Source organism: Planococcus citri, chromosome 2, assembly GCF_950023065.1.
Source record: "Planococcus citri chromosome 2, ihPlaCitr1.1, whole genome shotgun sequence".
Lineage (NCBI taxonomy): Eukaryota > Metazoa > Arthropoda > Insecta > Hemiptera > Pseudococcidae > Planococcus > Planococcus citri.
The window spans coordinates 26273149-26294735 of record NC_088678.1 but is presented as its reverse complement, the minus strand read 5'-3'; the positions used below and the strand labels follow the sequence as shown (position 1 = coordinate 26294735).

Here is a 21587-nt window from a genome sequence, read left to right as displayed (position 1 = left end):
GAAACGGCTTCGAATAGTTCTGAGTTATTCTGGAGCCTCTAGAAGATTTTTGAAATATTATAGAGCCAAAATTTACTCTAAAATCCAATTTCAACGTAGGTACTAAATCAACTTCAGGTTCAAATAGTTTCGTATTAGTTTTCCATTGATCTTCAAGTCCATGTTCTCAATTATTGTTTCTCACATAATCTCTTCAGTATAACTATGTTGAATAGCCTTAGTGATCACAATACTTTTTCGATGCCATATCAATACTGAATACTGCAATGAAAAATATCGATATTTTTCCAATAGGTATCTTGAATTTCAATACTTCATGGTATTGATACTTTTTTTTGGCAGTATCAATACTTCGATATTTTCTCCTCTTTGCTTAATTTTTTGCCAATTTTTGTAGAATTTAACTCTTCAGAGTATCTAACGGAATTTCTCAAACGAAAATCGCTACTTTTTCACTATCATTAAAAAAAAAAACATTTTCAAATAATTCTTGCCCTCCCTTCTCAACAACTTATTCTAAATTTTTTGGCGTCATTCAGAAAATGCCACCTTTGAACAATGATGGGACATTTTTCAATAATTTCAAAGCAATCGAGAACACCGAACAAAGGGAGGCACAGAGCTCTGCAGAATTTATACAAATTCGAAAAAAAAAAATTATTTTTAATGTCAGAAGTTGATTTTGTTCTCGGCACTGGCGTGTTTCAAATTTAAAAATTATTTTTTTGTGAATTTCAATTTCGAACGAGAAAAGAAAATTGGCCTTGGCGAGTTTTGGAAAATAAACTTGAATAGGTACCTAGCATTATTTTTTATACGAGAAGTCGATATTGCAAGTCCTCTGCATTTTCTAAAATTCAATAGTGATTTCAATTTTAGAAAAAAAAAACTATGTAAGCAATCCAAGCGAGGGCAAAAACTCTCGAATATTAATAATTCAAAAAAAATTATTTAAGATTATTTTTGATGTGATAAGTTCATTTTTTGCATTTCCGACATTTTATGAATTATTTATTGGAACGATAATTTTTTGGAAATTTAAATTCAGGCATAGAAAAAAAATCGACGTGAGCACAGCGAGGCAGAAACTTTGGAAAGTGTGGGATTCGAGAAGCAAAATGACGTTAGGTACGTATTTTCATGAAAAAAACAGGTTTTTTTTGCTATTTTTGATATATTTTTGAAATTTGAGTCAAAAGCCTCATATTCTAAGTACCTACGTCCTGCACCCAAAGTAATCTGAAAGGTGAAAAAATGATGGCTGAAAGAAGCGAGGATGAAATTTTTTGAAAATTCAATTCACAAGTCAAGTAGTTGAAAAGAAAATGTTTCTGATGTAGGTATCCAAAGTTGAAATTATATTTTACAAATTTTCACTATTTTTCAGTTAGAAATCACTACTTTCACTACCTGATACAAAACCCTGCTCTTTTTTCAAAAAATTCCTTCAAATAATATTGTTCGATCAGCATAATTAATTGGTAAAATTGTAAAATGAATGAATGTAATCAACTAATATTATATTGTATTTTTTTGTTTCAGGTGAGTACGAATTGTCATCGTAAAAGTAATCTTTTTGTAGATTATGTTTATGTAGAATGTTAACCAAGAACCTGTCCGTATATGGGAACACGTGAGTCATTTTTCAATTTTAAAAGTTCAGTGTGTTTGCAAAGTGCCCCACCAACGAAAAATTTAAATGGTTAAAATATTTTCGAATTTGTAATATGTACCTACCTTCTCCTCTCGCAAAAAACTTGGAATGTCCAAAGAAATTACATCAGGAAAGCGAAAAATCGGCATGCAAAAATTTTATTCCCCCTCCCCACTCCCATAAAACAGAGTTGTCAAGTATTTGAAAAATGTCCTGCCAAAAGCCTTACTTTTTCATTTTGAAATTTTGGGCACATTGCAGATTTTCTAGGATCGATTTTACATTACGTACATATTGAAAATGTGCTAAAAAAATAATTTTTTGTTTGAACGAGTCGTTCGTGAACGAAACCCATCTTTTTGCGAATTTTTCGCTTATTTTATTTCTGAACAGAAGTTGTAATTCGCGAACGAGCTTATTTTTCTGGAATAATGGTTATATGATCATCAATCGATTGTTCTCGTTTTTTGAGTGAATTTTATTTTAAATCGTTTTCTAGTATAGGCCAAAGTGCCTAATGTCGATTACCTATTCCTTATTATTGATCCCTAACGACCTACAAAACAGTTGTAAAGGTGGTCAAGCTTTTGACCCTTTGCCTTAGTTGCGAAAAAATAATCATTTGTGGTTTTCTAATAATTTGATTAGTTGATGGTTATCGCTCTCGAATGATTTACTTACTTGTATTTCATAAAATTGATTCGCAAACGAATCAGGGATGATTAGTCAGCGTTTGTGAGATACATATTTTGAAATTTTTTTCGCTAAGTTGATTTGTTTGGAACAATTATTCGATGAAACCAAACTAGTCGTGATCAATTTTTCGGTGATGAATGAGCTGAAATCACTATTTACCTTCAATAAAATGGTTGATTTTTTTTTTCAATTTTGATAAATTCAGTTGCATTAACAGTGTTACGTGTCACCAATTCATCGTTTGTATTTCAGAAACGTTCAAGTAAAATTAGGAGGGGGCACAATGAGAGTATAGATCCTTTTCTGTGAACTTAACACCATGCGAGTATCAACTTCGTCTTTTCGCTCTTCAAAAATAAATTTAACTCCGAACTTCGCAAAAAAACCACTTCTCAATTCATTCTTCAACTTCAAAGTAATCGACTCGATTGCCAAATATGAACATACGCCAATGTTGTAATCAAAAGCACCATCCCATGGGCCATCGTCCGTACACGAGCCATGTAACTATGTACTTTCTTCCAGCTCATTTAAGACATACCACATTAATATCAAATCATCACTAAATATCCATTAGCAACTAGCGTTCTGCAAACCGCAATCGCATCGGCGCGGCGGCGGCATCGCCGCATCGCGACCTCTGAAACTACAATATTCTTCTTTTGCTTCTGGGTACCCACGCGTATATGCGAAAAAAAATCATCATCCGACTCTTATAATACACGTTGAATCGATAATAACTCCTTGTTAACATTGTAATAATAATCTCGTGTACAGTGGAATGCAACATGTCACTCGGTAATTACCCACCGATGAACGTACTCGTACCTACTCGCGAGTTAACATTATGGTACCTATATGATGCCGCCGACGACTCCGATCTTTCTTTCTCTTCAAGTGTGTACGTCTGTCTTCCTCGATTTGGCTGCTTCCTTCGTTACCCTGCGTAATAAATTATAACGTTGAGGTTACCTCGTATAATTATCATTACATCTGCTACCATTTGAGAAACTCTTTAAAACTCGTTCAAAGTCAGGAAGTGTACAACCTGTTCCTCTGCCACGTTTTTGGCAAAACGCTTTGAACTTGATGGGACAAAAATTTCAAATATTTTGCTAGCTTATTCGTCGTTATGGTGAATCTTTCACGATCTTTTGTTCCAATCCACGTCCTGCTGTTTGTGTTTTTTACTCTCTGGTCTCTGGTACGAAATACCTCAAAGCTGGAGAGAATCATTTCGTAACTTGTTGTATTATCTTCTCGACGGTGAGAGAGACTATAAGAGAGACTCGCCCTATACACGAATTGAAATTCTTATTCTATATACGATGTAGTAAGATCTCCTCGCTTACTTCTTGGTTAACTGCCTCGCCTATATCGAATGCACGAATTCCTTATTCAATGACACACCGCCCTGTGTACATTTTATACACGGACGTTGCAGTTGGAACGAGCCAAGGAATGGACGAATACGAGTAAACGCAGCAAAGATTGTGTATTATGTAAAACTTTTCGCTTTGGGAGGTAAGCAAAATACATTTAAAAAGTAATGCGAAGGTGAAACATAATCGTCCACTTTTGAACCCATAATATTAAAACATCAAATTGTAGGTTAGGTATTAATTTGCACCGTATTCGTGTACATCGCTGCGGCGCTGAGTCTAAATTTAAATTATGTTTTTGTTTGCATATTAAAAAAAAAACTGACCGAAGTGTTCGAGTAAATTGAGTTGTTTTTTTTTTGTTTAGGTAGGTTATAGGAACTTGAGTACTTTATTGGCCTAGGGTTGGGTTCAGTTCAGTGCGTCTAATTGTTATTGTGAGTTAAGTTTGATGCTGAATTAATGTTTTGAGGATTGGCTTGGTATACGTATGATTTTCATTGTACATTTTTATGATTTTTTTCCAGGTCCTATACTTTAGTTTTAACTTCAAATTTTTGATTCGAGTTCTGAGGTACAGCATTGAGAGATTTTTTGAAAGGAGGGGACACCTTAATTGAGTCTGAAATACAATTAAAAACTCGAGGAAATGTTTTTTTCTCTTATCAGTCGGCAATACTATCTAAATTCCCTTCTTGTCCCAATATTCGAGGAACTTCATCCCCTGCCCTCGTCATCAATTGTCCGGTCCAGTTTGTCTGCGTCAAAGTCAACTTATAATCGACACCTGAAAAGGTGTCTGTCATCTTGTACCTCGCCACATTCGCATAGATCGTCATCGGCCAAGTGCCATCTGTGTAGGTTGGATTTTGAGTGTGATGTTCTGCTTCTAATTCTATTCAAGGTTTTCCAGAGGCTGTACTTCAGTTGGTTGCCTTGGGGCAATGATTCGCTCATAGTATTGCTACCTGATGCTGTGTTCCAGATTTGACAGCATTCAACTTTGGTGGGAGCACTTAATTCATTCGCTGTTCTCAGGAAGCTGTGTCTGGATTTTAGTCTGTTAATTCGTTGTAGCCATGCATGGGGTGTAGGGGGTTGTGTGTTGCTCTAGTTTTTTCTGCTCTGGCAGCCACCTCCCTACTTACCTCCATGGGGCAATCCCTGCGAGACAATGCAGAGCTGTAAGTGGAGTTGGTCTAAGGCATCCTGTCACCAATCAACAGGCTTCATTCAGGGGCACATCTACTTTTTTAGCATGTGCTGATAATCCCCATGCTGGGCAAGCATATTCTGCTACTGAGTAACACAGTGCTAGTGCTGATGTACACAGGACCTGTGGTTTAGCTCCCCATCTGCTACCTACCAGCTCTTGGATCAGGTTTGTTCTAGCAGCCACTTTCATTTAGGTTTTTTCACAGTGTTGTTGGTAGGTGAGTGATCTATCCAGTGTCACTCCTAGATATTTGGGGTGGTCATTGTGATTCAGTGCAGTGTTTCCCCATAGGATGTTGAGCTGTCTCTCTTGTACAGATGGCATAGTAACGATATAGGGCGGTAACTTTTAGGGTGATCTAGGTCTTTGCCTGGCTTCTGGATAGCAATGATGTGGGTCTGCCTCCATGATCAAGGTACTTAAAGACATCCATTTTTTAAAATTATTTTTTTTTGTAAATTTTGAAACATTTGTCGGTTTTTTATGCTATTGTGGCAATATTTCTTGAATTTTTTCATCAATTTGATTGATTTTCTGATGTTTTAAAAGAATTTTTTCATTTGTGTCATCTTTGGTGATAGGTATAGGTATTAATCAACTAAATTAATGTAATTTTTTCAACAGTTATTTTGTGAATTTTAGTGAATTTTCTGGGAATTCCTATAATTTTTTTAGATTTTTTTTGCAGCTTTTGGAGAGATGTCCCCCCTCCCCTAAGCGACGTCTCGTACAACCCTGAAATTCTATCACTTTCGATTTCATAGCAAAGTGAGGGCAAACGTTTTGGAAAATTGATAATAATTCAAGACGTATAAGACCATTATTTTCTATCTGAATGTTTTTTTTCAATTTTCACTTTGTTTTCACTTTTGACTTGTTTAATTAAAGATTTGTCCAACAAAATAATTTAGGAAATACAAAATAATTCAGCCTGAGCGAAGCGAGGGCAAAAGCTTTTGAAAATTTATGATTCAAAAAGTAGAAATCAACAATTTTTAATGAGAAAAATTACGAGAACAAAAATGGAAAATGCATTATGAAATTGAAAATTCAAGAGGAACTTTTTTGGAAAAATCCCTGCTATTTCCCTGCTTCTTTGCTACCTCTAGTGAAATCCTTGCTATTTCCTTGTTTTCCTTTCCAGTATAGACACCCTACCTATTGATTTTTAATTTTAGCCAATCATTTTTAGCCCAAATCAATTGGCTAAAGCTAGCTAATGGCTATCAATCATTTCATTTCGACTTTTTTTCAGGGTGCATTTTAATTTAATTTTATCATATCTTACTGTGAGCGTTTAATCTAAGAAGGCGGTGGGAAGGGAAGACTGCTGTGATTCTTTATTATGTATGTACTAAAGCCCAGAACGATGTCGTTAGTCGTTACAACGACATCGCTTCAAAACTGTTAACGATACTGTTAGTAACAGGTTTATTTGAAGCGATGTCGTTAGTATCGCTTTTGGTATCGCTATCGCAAACGCTTTTGAATACTGACTCACACACTCACACACCCCCGTGCTCATATAAGCGTGCGCAACCATTCATGTATTCATGCAACAGATAAGGATTTCTGGGCGGTGATGCTTGAAAATCGCAATCGATCGTAATTGGCCTCATCGGTAGTTATTTTTTTTTGGTTAGCAATGCTTGAAAATCGTAATGAGCGTAAGGTATCGTAATGATTGTGGAATTTTGCGTCCAAAAATGAAAATTACATGGTTACTTATGAGTAAAAAATGTAAAAGTTTTCTAATCTAATTCGATCTTTGTCCACTTTCATCGGATTTTCAATTAATTTCATTTTCAATATGCGATCAGATGCAATTCAATTTGAATTTAAAATTTCTAATATACATTTTAAAAAACGTAGAACGAGATATAGATATGAAAAAATTTGCCACTCCAGTTTCATTTCAAGCAGCCAACAATTTCTCAAAAAAAAATTTATCATTATTATCAACTTTTCAAGCATAGCAGTTTCCCAATACGACAGTTCACGCTGTTTTCGTCAAAATTTTCATTACGACCGATCACACTGATGAAGCCGATTACGAATTTCAAGCATCACCGCCCTGTGCCCATGCATAAACGATACTGAAATAATCGTTTTATGAAAAGTGATTGTACCAACTAACAGGTTCGGGTTTTATTTGGTGATACCGATTACTAACGGATATCGCTTTTAAGCGATGCGATAGCTGTTATAACTACATCACTAACGACATCGTTCCGGGCTTTAGTATGTACCTAGATTACATGCCGATGAGGTGAGGTTCAATTTACGATTTGTTGGGTTGCGATAATTGGCTATAGCATGTGGTGATATTGAGATAAGCGTTCTTTAATGAATTTCATTGCAATCGCAATTATCTATACTCTTAATATTATGTAGATATCTAGGTATGTATTGATAATTCCAATTCGTCTGCGATAACTTCTTCACTCAACTTAGTACCGACTACATAAATATATCTAATAAATGTTCATTTCACAGTTTAGTAACTTTGAACAAACTTCACCGTGTTTCTTTTCGTGAAAAAATAGTGTTTGTTTACTATTAGGTAGTAGGTCTAGGTACCTAAATGTTAAATTATCACTTATAATCATACCTGATAAAAATTTGAAATGCTTTGTTTGAAGAGTGTGATTCTTGTATTTATTCTAATTTGTTCTACTGGTGAGTAAAAGTGGCGATATTCGAGAGTTTTCAAATTTAAGGTTTTCCATTTTTATTTCTATGCCCAATTAATTATCTTCCTCCCAATGATTAATCGTAGTATTGTTAGCGGGAAACTGTGGTGAGCCGTCAGGTGGATTGACTCATGATGAAATAGAAAATTTGCCAGAACGTGTAAAAACAGAATACAAGAAAGTAGTGCTAGAAAATAATGACCTCAAACAAGAAAGAAATGACCTCAAACAAGAAGTCGATTATTTCCGATATTACTTAGGTAATAATGAACTATGTGTTAACAATCAATTTTGATTTAATGAGAATACACGGTGGATACTTCATAATATTAAATACTTTTAATTTTCTCAGGTTAATTAAATATAGTCACTCATTCTATTTTAGTGGATATCGTGGCCCTACCCCCCCGAATCCGAAAAAAGCTACTCGAACAGATTCGCCTCAGAAGAAAAAGTAAGCGTTGAAAAATAACTTGCATAAGTACATATCTTGTAATAAGATATTCTTAAAATTATATGCCAATTTTGTGATGGTCTTTTCAGACTTCGAAAAACTTCCACCTTTGAAGATTGGTTTATGTTGCATTTGCGACATATACTGGGTCGACATAACCTTTGACAAGCACAGTGGAGTGGCCTTTAAAGGGCCACACATGGTTCTGTTAAGACATTTTTCCATAACTTATAACGGAGGGAAGCCCGACCACATCGCGGTGTTCGGTTATCCGATTAGCTCCGCACCAGATAGATTTATACCTTCCTCCAGAATTTTAACTTTCAGACTTCTCCTTTGATAAGGACTACAGACTTACAAAAAGGTCATATCTATATAACCAACTTTTGCAGTTTGACAGTAGAATTCTACTGTCAAACTGCAAAAGTTGGTTATATAGATATGACCTTTTTGTAAGTCTGTAGTCCTTATCAAAGGAGAAGTCTGATGTTGTGTTCGGGTCATACCGGAACCTGGCTTTGTTGGCCGGCTTAATACAACAATGTGCACATATATCAAGCAAATCCCAATAGATATTAACCGCAATGGGAGATCCCATCTATTCGACTTCATCTGGGCTGAATATATGATAATTAAAATAATTTTCTTGCGCCTGTGTTAAAACGACATACCAATCCTGAGCTGCGTTCATTTTGAAATACTAAAAAATACCATATCTAGGTTTTGGATGGTTTATTTTTTGCGCATTTTTTTTTACTCAGCACTCCTAAAGTTGTTTATTTATTCTCTATGACCTTTTTTTGTCTTTTTACTTCATAATTTATGTTGTGCAAGCCTACGCTGAATGCCTGAAAAATTCCTTATGAAGAATCCTTGTATATACAATTTCATTTACTTTTATCTGTTCTTTGTAAATTGATACCTACAACTGCTGTTTAATGTAATTCATAAAATTAAATATTTGATTTTATCGCACTTGGTTGCGTGTAGTGTAGCTTACTTGGTTGGATTTTTCTTCTTCAAGACAGAAGAAGGAAAATTTCAAATGCTTTTTGAACGCCAAAAATAGTTGAATTTAGTTATATTTCGTTATCATGTTCCGAAACTTCTTTTATAGTCGTATGTGGTATTCTTCGAAACGAAAGTTTTTTACGTTGGGAACTTTTTAATGCTAGAATTTTCCTCTTTTTTGTTGGAGATTATGAATAGATTTTAATACTAAATTGAATTTTCAGAATGAAAATTTTCGAAATTCCTACAGTTTTAATTCCGAACAGCTTTTTAGTCCACATTTGGGCTCAATGATCGTTTAATGAGAAAAGTTTAAGGTCGAAGTCTAGCAAGTTAGATAATGAATAAACATCTCTCAAACTCGATTAAAAAGGAAAAAAATCAAACATTACTACTAGGGTGGTCCTTATATTTGAAGTTGGGATTTTTTCCGCTCCCACCCCAATACAAATTTCAGCTATTCTGGTGGGGTCAGCTTGGTTTTCATGGGAGGGGGCTAAAATCGTCATGAGAGTCTATTTTACTCAAAAGGGACCTTTTAGAGATGATGGAACTCGAAATTTTGAAATTTTAAACATTTTTCTTTGAATTGTTTTTTTTTCAAATTTTTGAAAATTGAGGGGCCCACCGCAACCCGAATTTTTTGAAAATGGAAAAAATAAAAAAATAGGGAATCATTTTCTCACCAAGGGACACCCCTTTGTGGGGTTGGAAGGAGGAAAGACCAAAAACAACCAATTTTAGGACATCTCACCTTTCTTTTGGTTAAAATTTTACAGTTTCACTCTTTTGTCTCAAAATGTCTCAAAATCTCGCTTTTTAACCGAAAAGTTGAATAATCTAAAAAAAAGTCTCCCATTTTTAAAGTGTCAATTTTTTTTGCCAATAAAACGTAGAAAAATATTTACTGTTGACGAATATGTAAACTTGTACGAATCATTCACAAACATTATGTACCTATAGGTAAATTTTTCCATCAACCTAAATCACTGTACGTACCTTACCAAACCAACTATCGATGGATATCTTAACTCGCACATGTGTCATCTCGCAACACAATAATCTTATTCAACATTCATTCGCTCCGCGTCTAAAAATAATGATAAAGGGAAACGTCGAAGACGAATCATATAAAATGATCATTAATGCAGGTTCTATACTTTATAGGTAAATGATTACCTCAAACTAGGACATATTAACCGGTTCGCCGCCTGTTGGACGAGCACTTTAATGATCTTTTTTCTTATTTCTTTATTTTTTTTTCTTCTTCTTACCATACGCACCACGATAACCGACTGAAGAAGAAATACCTAGCCGAGGACGATGATATCGAATAGTCGAATGGAGCGCGAAATTTAGCGTATAAACGTAAATACCATTTTGTGAAATGATCTCTACTCCAGCGAGATGAATAATTCTAATTGAGCGCGAATATGTAACCTGCGGAGAGCGAGTGATTGCAGCTTTGTTGTTATTGAAGCAAAGAGAAGTACCTACATAGGTGTATATTGAAGAACATGGCACAATGGTGAATTTATTTACGTGTAAGTTCTCGTTTTAAAAACAACATAACCGAATTGGCCTACAAATGTAACGGTGTTATCAAAACGTTAAATGAACAGTGAGAGGTACTTCTATCTATGTACAATATGTAAGTATATATTGTATGCATATAGTATGCGTATTAAATGCAAAAACAGACGAACTGTCTGTACATATGATGATCGATCTGGTGTACGGTATCGTGAGGGCGAACCCGTTATAAAACGTTATGTAGTTCAAGGAAGAGACAAACAAAATCTATATGCAACGGTACGATGTATGAGTATTATTTAAATACAGTACAATGAATCGTTCAACCTTTATTTCAGATCTTCAACGAGCAACAGACATATTGACACTGTAGATAGGTACAAGGTGATCCTTAGTAAAAATCCCCCCCCCCCAGCTAAAAAATTGCTCAATGAACTCGAGTCTTATGTACAGTTTTTGCTGAAAAAGAAAGCCTTCTTTGTGAAACTGAATCATAATTTAGTTTATGGGGAATTTTATCCTGTATAATTTTGCTTTTCTTCACTTCTTTGTAGGACTCTTATTTTTCCTGAAAAATTGATTTTTGGGAAAAACAAAGGGTCCCACGAGAAAAACAATGATAAAAATGATAAAATTTCCCTTCAGTGGAGTCAAATTCATTTCTTCCATCAGGCTTAGTTTTTGAGATATTTTGAGCAGAAGTTGGCAAGTTCAATTTACACCGATCGATGAAAAATTTTCCATTTTTCCATCGCAAAAATAACTTTAAAGAAAAACTATAAGGGCCTTACGAGAAAAATGAAGAAAAACAAAGTTGTAGAACATGAAATTTCCAACAAATATTTAATGAGTTTATTCTCTAGCACACTCTGTTTATGAGATATTCTAGCTAAAATTTTATTGGCCCACTTAAATTGGATCCATAGACCACCTTTCGTATGCATTCGCATTAAGTATGATCACCTCTAACCCTGTAATGCAACGTTTTCTATTAAATATGCTGTAATGACAAGTTTAGTCTACAAGACTTTCGAATGTTTACACACACAGTACACACTGCGTCTGCAGTGCATTGTGTAGCACTTTTTTTTTTTGCAAATCACGCCGACGTGAGGCGATAATTATTCGAATGAGATTTTTCGGCGGCTTGACGCGACGACCTGCAAGTGAAATTGAAGACGTCGACGAAGACAAAAGTGGAAATGTATGTCATCCATCGCATAACCGACCAACTTGTAACCAATTGTGGGCTGAGTGTGGTTTTTTCATTTGTGTAGCTTATCTATACAGGCAATAGGCATATTTTTACGTTTTAGTGGGATTTTTCTTGAAATTTGGTTTATGGTGAAGTGAAGCAATGCCCTAGGTATAAAATCCACCTGAATTGACCGGCTGAATCTAGGCAAGGAGATAAGTCTTTAAGAAATTGCAAGTGTTTGTTTAGGAACAGGAAGTGTCGTCTATGGATCGGTGATCACCCTCGCAGGTAGCAAGTGCAGGTATAATGTTGTACTCGTACTTGCCATGATGTATGTGCTGGATTGTCATCTTTTTATTTTATTTTTTGAAACAATGTGTGTGTACGTGAATTGAAATAGTACACACTTATACACATACGTTGATGGCATACCTACGTAAATTGTACCCACACCAGAGCAATGGACAAGTGCACTTCGTTCATCAACAGGTGATAGAATCTCAAATGAACTGAATGATAAATGAAGGACTGGAACGATTTTGAATGTAACTTAAGAAAAAGGAATTAGCTTGTACGAGAATAGGTCTAGGTACTCATTATTGAAAACTTGGAGTCTCTGCGGAACAGGATTTTATGCATTGGAAAGCTTGTAATGTGTTATGGGATGGACGTAATATTTTGAATTTCAGCGTCGCCGAAAACATACTATTTCATGTGTCGCACGAACAAACCCATTTTTTGAATTTTTACCTCATTTGGGGAGGTGTTGGGGGCCCTGGGTGGGATCCAATTAGAAATCTGACGTCATATTCCTGTTCAGCGTTACCAAAAACATATAATTCGATACGTCACATGCCCCAGGTTTTTTTTTTGAAAGTTTCGCCCAAATTTGGGGGAGGGGGTGCTTCACTGCCCCTAAATCGGAATTTGTAAATAACGACTCTCAAAAACATCATTTTCATTTAAAAATTACAACATTATAAACAATACTCCGGAAATTACTTCAATAGCAGAGCAGTGGCGTAAGTACCATATCAACCTTATTATACAGATGAGGGGGTGTTGGTTTTGGTCGAATTTGACTATGGCGCACTCGAGGTACAATTTTGGGTAAGTTATATGTTGTTCTAGGATCAAAATACTGCATCTAAAACATATTTTTCAAAAAGTGTGCCAAAAGGCCTTGGGGTAAGGGGGGAGGGGGCTGTTGATTTTTTTGGGAAAAGCCCTTAGGCATACGTACACTTTGGTTCAAGTTTGAAAAAAAATCGGCCGAGTCAATCCTGAGAAAAAAATTAAAAACGATTTTCGATTTTTAAGGAATTACTCAAGAACTACTCAGAGTTGAGGTCCAAAACTTGGAGAAAATACTTATCTTGAGGGCACCTAAGCATCACATAAGTTTCACCTCCGAAGGTCCCGGGGGCCGCTCGACCGTACTTATCTGCCTGGGGCCTTTTTGGAGGTCTTGAGTTGGGGATTTTTTTTAGTTTAGAGATGAGAATTAGCCCCAGCGAAGCAAGGGCAAAAGCTTTAAAAATTCCTGTTAATTTTTTTGATGAAAAATCGAGACTTTTTGACAATTTTTGGCAGAAAAGATAAGAATTTTGGCAATTTCTGACGAAAAAGGCAATTCTTGGAAAAATAAAACGAGACTGACAATTTTAACAAAAAGAATGGTTTTCTGAAAGTTTCTGGCAAAAAAGCGAGACACCCGGACAATTTTTTCAAAAAAAGTAAAAATTTAAAATTTCCTGAAAAAATTACTTTTTTTAGAAATGCTAAAAACCGAGGATTTTTTCTATAGTTTGTAGCAAACAGTAGGATTTTGACAATTTTAGCAAAGAGAAGAATATTGTGGGAATTATTGGCAAAAAGAGATGCTTTATTGACAATTCCTGGCAAATAAGGCAGGATTTTAGATAATTTTGAAAAAAATAGAAATTAAAAAAAAATTTGATAATTTTAGTGAAAATTGGCAATTTTTGAGAATAAGAAATTAAGTATCTACCTACATCTTTTCGCAATTTTTTTTCGATCAACTCATGGCAATTTTACGTAAAAAAATCGAGACTTTTCAATTGCGAAAAAGCTAGAATTTTCAGCAATAGAGAAGACTCTTGGATAATTTTTTGGAAAAGTAACTTTTTAGAATTTTTGGCAAAAAATCGAGAATTTTGACAACTTTAAGCAAAGAGCCAAGACGACTATTTGGTGAAAAGCACGAATTGGTGGCAGTTATTGGCCAAAAAAATGATTCTTTTTCGCAATCTTCATTGAAAACGAGAGACATTTTTTGATCATTGACACTTTTTTATGCAAAATAGCCGATTTTATGAGTAATTTTCAGGAAAGGGAATGGATACTTCTTGAATTTTTCTGCGTAAAAGTGATAAACTATTGGCAGGAAACGAGGCTGTTTGGAAATGTTTCGAGAAGTAACGTTTTTCAGATGAAAAGTGCGTTTTTTGGCTCAACATTTCTTATAAAATTTGAATGATATTATTTTTTTTTAAATTCAGTTTGAAAAAAAACACAGTCCAATTGGAGTGAGGGCAAAAGTTTTCAAAAATTCGTATATTTTGAGAGACAAAAAATAACGTTTTTTAATGATGAGTATACCTATTTTTTGACTCCACAATTTTAAAATTTGAATGTTGGGTAAGTAGTTAAAAATTTCAATTGTGAAATGAAAAAAATAATTACGTAAAAAAATAGGCTTGAGCGAAGTGAGGGCAAAAGTTTGCAAAAATTCATGTTTAGAGAGAGTGAAAATTGAATATTTTTGGATTTAACATAGGACCTCTTGGTGTTTTGGGGCCCCTGGCGATCGCCAGTCAACTTCATAGGCCAGTCTGCCACTGCTCACCAAGGAAAAAGGTGTGCTAGAACTTCATTCTAATTGAGGACATCATCGAAACCATAAAAAATTTCAAATTCATGTTGGAAAATTTCTCATAAAATCAAATCTGTGATTTCTCCATGAGATTTTGCGATGCTGCATTTGTTGCATTCTGGATGTAGTTTCAATGCATTTTTGGCAATTTTTGATCGTAAAGTTTTGCTCTGCCCTCTGCCGACCAGACTATGGTTAGTAACCAAAACATTATTGGAATTTCGTTAGAATGAAGTACGCTTTCAGATGCTCTTTCGATTTTTTTGGGTTTTAGAATTTCGATGGAATGCTTTACAGGTCTCCTTTCTGCCACCTCCCCTCCCGAAAACAATTACCTACGTTCTAGTTTAGCGCAAAATTTTGCGCGAATGCTTAATTCTGAAAAATTCATCATCGCTTATCGAAATGTCATCGCGTCACCTCGTGACAAATGTAGCCTACCTGCTGATCAGAGGCTGACGATTTCTCCTAGTTAATTCGCCCATCCACCTGACATATCAGGTACATGTGGCTATAACCCACTCGTGGTATAGATATAATTAAAATTTCGCGATAAAATTAATTAACACGAAGCGGAACTTTTGCGATGATCTCTACTCAATCTCTCATTCCGATACCTAATGTAAAGGCGTGTAATCGTAAGTACATATAAAACTACAGGACCGTAGATAGTAAAATTTTTCGCACCTACGCGTTCACGTCAGCGTCATTCAGTCAGAGAAGTAATCGCTAATCGTGGTGATGGACGTTTAACGAAATAAATAATAATAATAAAAAACTCGCGCGTAATTTTACGTTATCGATGACGAATCGAGAAAGTAATATATTCGTCGAACCTTTTATAGGAATTATTTAATGGAAAGTGGTTTTTTTTTTCGTCCAACATTGAGTGTTTGAGAGATGTGGATGGCGGTTCGCGTATTATTTTTATATGCGAGATTCCTTTGGATGCGTAATCGTAACAGACCTTCGACAGTACCTATATATACCCAGTCACGCTCGGAATGAAAAATATCGAATATCGATTTTGTTACAGATTCGCGCGCTATGTTACGTATGCACGACGACGACGGTAAAATAATGTTGCCCGCTCGATTAGTATAATATATACTAAAATTGATCGATTTCACTCTTTGATGTTTAGTTGCGCTGTATTTTTCCCTCTACCGTTGAATCTTTCTCTCACACACTCTTCATGAGACTTTCCATATAGCAGCTCACACACAGCATTGAAGCATTATTCGGCTATATATCTGGTATTAAATTTTCGACGAACTTATACAAGTACCATAACGCCACAGCCATGTTACGTGATCGAGGCGACCGTGAGAAGAGATTTTTTGGACGGATTAATTGATCCGTTAAAATGACCGAAAGGGGAAACGCGACCAAGAATTACCTTGACGCATGCGTTGCGCTCAGCCACAGCCACACCAATTCATCCATCGAGTACCTATATAATTAAACTGTTCGGTGATCGATCGATCGATAAATGCACGTTTTTATCGAAAGGGTGGGTGTTTATGTGAAAGGGTGGTCGCAATCTACGGTAAATTTCCTAAGGACCTTGAGACGTAATTAAATTTATCGACAGAGACTTCTAAAGTCTCTTGATGGAAGTACTTGGAAGCCCGTGAAAAGTGCCTCAAAATGAGAATTAATTACATCAAATCAAGTTCTAAAAAATATTCTTTGTTGAAAGTCAACCAACATTTTTAGGTCGAGCAAAAATTTTTCAATCGAAGGAACTCACCTCACCTCTCCCTTCTCTCCCCCCTTTATTAGTGTGTTTTCAGTTTCAGTGACATCTTTCAAGAAAGCATTACGATATTTCACAATAATAAATATACGTCAAATGACTTTTTTTTTTCTAATTTCGACTTCTGTGGAGAAATTTGAAAACTCGACGGAGCCTCCAAAATAGTCAAATTGAGATGACTTTTGAGTCAGATGATTGTGTGAATACATCAGACAATATCTAGCCAAAAAACACACTCTATACATTAATTATTTTTTTTTTGAAAATTGAATTTTCATCTTTAAGTTTTTCTGGAAAAGTAAAAATTGGTCAAAAATTCACTTCTGAACTGGCACTCCTAAAATTTTGCATTAATCACCTAAAATGGTCGAATGGGTGCCCAATAAGCTTTGACCAACGTTATAGGTCCAAAAGTTGATTTTCGGATTTTCCAGAACGATCAGAAGTTTCTGGAGAAAATGGAAAAATCGCTGAAAGCTTCAGAATGGCAGAAAAAACTAATAGTTGTTGATGTGTAAGAGTTGAATTGAAAGAATTATTCATTTTGATTCATCATAGAATAAAATGATCGGCAATAAAATTACATTTTTGGCTCTTTCAAACTGATCTGAAATACCCGAAGGCGAAAAAAATGGAAGACAGACTTGCAGGAGGATTCGGAATGTTTTCGAGTTAGAAAGGTTATAGAAATGGAGTAACTATCTATACACTAGTTAATTTTATTTCAGAATTGGTGAAAAAAATTGAAATAAAAATTCGTCATAGGAGTAGTTTTTTAAAAATTTTGAATTTTTAAAAGGTCGCCAAATTCTAAAAAAGCTTCAATACGACGGTGAGTGCAGTTACTTGGCCTTTGACTTGGAAACATAATTGATATTTTGAATTTATGTATTTTCCTCAAAAACCAGTTCCTATCTCTTCTAAAGATAGATGGAATATCGAAACTGGATCCAACTCGCTGCCCTCAAACCTCATAGGAAGATGACAGAACAAAAAAATTACAGAAAAAAAAAACATTTTGAATTTCTCAAGGTATTTTCTACTATTGATGATTTTTTTAATTTTCAAAAAATGACCACTTCGGTATGTCATAAAAATCATTTTACATAGAATGCATTTTCTCGCCATATGAAATTCACATACGAGTAGGAGGCGTACTCAAAAGGAACCTTCTGAATCAACGCCTTCTTACTTAACAAAACTAAGCCAAATCGAAAGGGTTGTGTCCTAAAAATCTTGAAACCAAAGTTCAATATTCTTGATTCAAACTCTATTGAAGAGGCAAGGATGAGGAGACAGAAGGCTTAAAATGCAAAATAATCATGATTTCCAAACTCAGCGTGAAATTTTAACGCATATCTTTCATATGATTTGTACCATAGCTACTTGAGAAGGGAGAGGAATACAGAGATCTGATGAAAAATTTCGTTGGTAGAGAAACTTAAGAGAGACAGAATTGTTTCGTTTTTTTACCCACTTGAATTCAGGTTTTGAGTCGAACGCTGTCAAAGTAAGTCAAAAAAAATAAAAAATAAATAAATTTTCGAATTCATCGCTAAATTTTATCCAATTATACCCTACAAATAGTGGAGTGGCAAATGAAAAAAAACTGCATTTGATGAAAGAATCGTGAATTTTGGTATGATGAATTTTTGAACCAAAATGAAGTTTTTAAGACCGGGGGGCCACTCGAGCTTCCCCCTCCTTCGAGGGGAGTGGGGCTTACAATTTTGAAAATTTACCTGTGGATAGAGTTTTAATCAGAAATTCAATATGATGGTGCCTTTTCCATGACCAGAGAAGTACATATTTACAGAATTTCAGTTCCATAAGTGGATTTTTCATCAACTCAACATTTTAGGGGGCTGCCCCCATGAGAGGGTGGGAGGTATGCGATGATTCCGACACTTTTAGCGGAACATATCGATCAATATTGAACAGTAACTTGCTTAATATTTCAATCCTGATGGAATTTTGACCAGTATATTTTTTTTGCAATCAGGAGTTGATGGGGGCGCGTAAAGGGGGGAGTCATCATTTTTCGCGTTACGTACTGCTTTCAATAAATGTTTCTTACCAGTTTCAAGAAGAATTAGCATTTAGCTCACCGTTTCCACCATGTTTTGGCATTAAAGTGGCAATTTTGCGCGTTTTTCAAGTTTTTAGGTGCCACAGTGGGCAGAGGGGGGAGGGAACCAAAAAATGTACCACCAAAATTATTTGTACACTTTACTTAGTATATTTTCACAAAATTACATCTCCTAGTCTCAACGTCTTCCAGATTCATAATTTAGGGGGCTGAGCTCCGCGTAAGGGGGAGAGGAGGGACGATAGTTTCAATAGGGAAAATAGAAAGTGCTGATCAATATCTAACAGCAGACACCATAATATTAAATTTCTGATTAAAACTCTATTCACAGGAAATTTTTCAAAATTGTAAGCCCCATTCCCCTCGAAGTAGGGGGGAGCTCGAGTGGCTCCCGGTCTTAAAAACTTCATTTTGGTTCAAAAATTCATCATACCAAAATTCACGCTTCTTTCATCAAATGCAGTTTTCTCCTGTATTTCAGATGTTTGCCACTCCACTAAAAAGTCCATGATTGTATTTAGTAATAAAATTTTTGCTGTTCATAACGTTTCAAAAAATTTGGGCCCCTTCTATCAGTTTGCTACTCTGTGTGTAGTTGATATACATACTTATTTGAAAGATCTAGAAAATTGAGAAAATCAGTCTGAAAAACTGAGAAAAGTCTGTAACAATAATTTCCATGAAAGACCAAAGGCCGACCAAACAATTGAAAGTTCTAGAATGGCTCTAAAGTTGTGTTTTTGAGTTGGGTGAGTCAAAGTAGAGTGACCAATTCGCACTGGTTTGTTTAAGTTTGGGAAAAAAATAAAAACGTAAAAAAGTTTTCCGCAATCGCGGCTTTTTTGAATTTTTGAAAAATCCGCCAAAAAATCCGAAAATGAACTCAAGGCACTTCAAACTTATTGTAGTTTGTGGGGTTTCACAATATGCTTTTTCGATCCAGCTGTGCGGTGTCGTTGGAATTGTAACATGTTAGAATGATCTTGACACAAGGCCACATTCTTCCATCTTACGAGTAACGCATCACCTTCGCTAAATCCAGAATCATAAAAATACTTCACAGATTTGTAAATCGAATCTTCAGTGTTGCCAATTTAGCGATTTTCCCGCCATTCCTAGCGATTTTGAATATAGAAAACCGCCATAAATTGTCAATCTAGCGGCTAGCGGGAAGTCTAGCGTTTTTGACTTCATGACCACTTTTACCATTTCAACTCACTAATTCAGCATTTCAGCTAAAAAATATTGAAATTTTGAGAAAAAAAATCAATGAAATTCAATTTTTGTTAAACCCATCCACTCGATTTCATCTATTCTTAGGTAATTTTTGAATAATTTCACTGTTTTCCAGTTTTCAGTTATTTTTGTACAATTTTCAAATTTTAACAAAATGAATCTTCATCAGTTTTGTATTTTTTACATGGCTTGGGGTTATAAAAAATGATGAAAATCTAGCGGGAAGTCTAGCGATTTTGCTATAGGGAATTTAGCGGTTTTTAGCGGTTTTTTAGGATCAATCTGGCGGGATTTTTCAATATGACATTGGCAACACTGCGAATCTTCGATAAACTAATGTTGAAAATATTTTGTCAATGATCTTACGATAACATTAAATTTCACAAAAAAAAAATGAATTAAAATTGAAAAAGGTCCATAAAAATACCTTCGAGTTGTATAATTTAGGTCTGCTTACGAATTGTTGGAGCGAGGCAAAAAGTAATCCAGTTTTTATGATACAAATATCGATTTTAGTGCACTACTCTCATTCAAGTTTTTGAACGTACGAGCACAGTATGTATTTTTTTTATAGTAGTCATTAACACGAGTAGGTATGCGTATTTAATATTTAACGTACACCTTCTTCAAGAACCAAAATTCTCTTCGCGAAGACTGATAATGACCACGATGCGATGATGGCATTGAAGGCTGGAAAACAGAGAGTTTCCTGCGTTGGTACCTAATTCGATAAAGTCTAAAATTTGCACGATTTTCGTTTAATAATTCGGGATAAAATGTTGAAGTCTCCGTTATCGGACATGGACACTGGACGGTGTCTATGACACCTTAAACACGACCACAATGAAAACCTACTCGCAGTAGATTTACTTTGGGTAGAGTTGTCGTCGTTTTAACGGTATATGTCAGCTGTAAAATGGTATTAAATTCGAATTGTCGACTTATCACGTCACCTATAGGTCGAGGACGTTTCTTTGTGGGTGCGACGAATGAATATTGTCGTAGTACGTCTACGTATAAAAGACGAGCAAACGATTTTTAACCCGATGACGAAGACGACGGACGACGACGTCGCGATATTTTGTCTGCCTACTCCTACCTACTCCGGAGTATATTATAGACGATGAAAATAAGAAAGAAAAATAGAATAAAACGTGACCGATAAGCAAAGTTTCAATGAATTTTCTTTTTTTTTTATCCTCCTCAACAATGGTGTGGACCCAGAGATGATATTTTTAAATCGGGTTTGTACAAACGAAACGGAAATGCAAGCGAGATTTTGTAGCACGAGAGTTGTGCAGTTTAATTCACGATTGAGGTCATACGACCACGTGAACGCGGTGGACATATGGAAAGCTGTGTCGAGCTCGAGAGCATTCTAAAGATGGCATTTTACACTGGCCAACCGGTGAGGTGATGTGTTGATGGCGCGCCGGCAACCTTTCACGTAAACAACGATGGACTTTACGGAGTGCTAAAGAAAATAAACGTAAATTGAATAGGTACAGCTAGATAGTGAAATTGATGGTCATTTTGTCGACAATTTCAAGTCCAACTCGCGCGCCCATCTCGATTAGAATTTCAAATATAGAGTGTTGGCGTCTTGGGCGTGTAAGGTGTTTATTTTTTTATTCGGAGAGCTGCGATTTCGCAATTTTCGAAACAGTATCGATGGAGTATTTTTTCAAATCTGGGCTCGTAAGTGAGACGTATGCTAATTGAAATTAAGTGTGATTACGTGTATATTGACGGACGTCGTGGGTTTACTAA

The 21587-nt window shown here is 35.4% G+C and overlaps 1 protein-coding gene and 1 long non-coding RNA gene across 2 annotated transcripts in view; both read left to right on the top strand.

Annotated features, from left to right (window-relative positions):
* Positions 1-21587, top strand: part of LOC135835227 (putative uncharacterized protein DDB_G0277255) — a 127318-nt gene that overhangs the window by 70451 nt on the left and 35280 nt on the right. The window lies entirely within an intron of this gene.
* LOC135835226 (uncharacterized) lies at positions 7372-9070 on the top strand. Its single transcript, XR_010556840.1, has 4 exons — positions 7372-7627; positions 7728-7901; positions 7994-8095; positions 8185-9070. It is a non-coding gene; the product is annotated as an uncharacterized LOC135835226 (long non-coding RNA).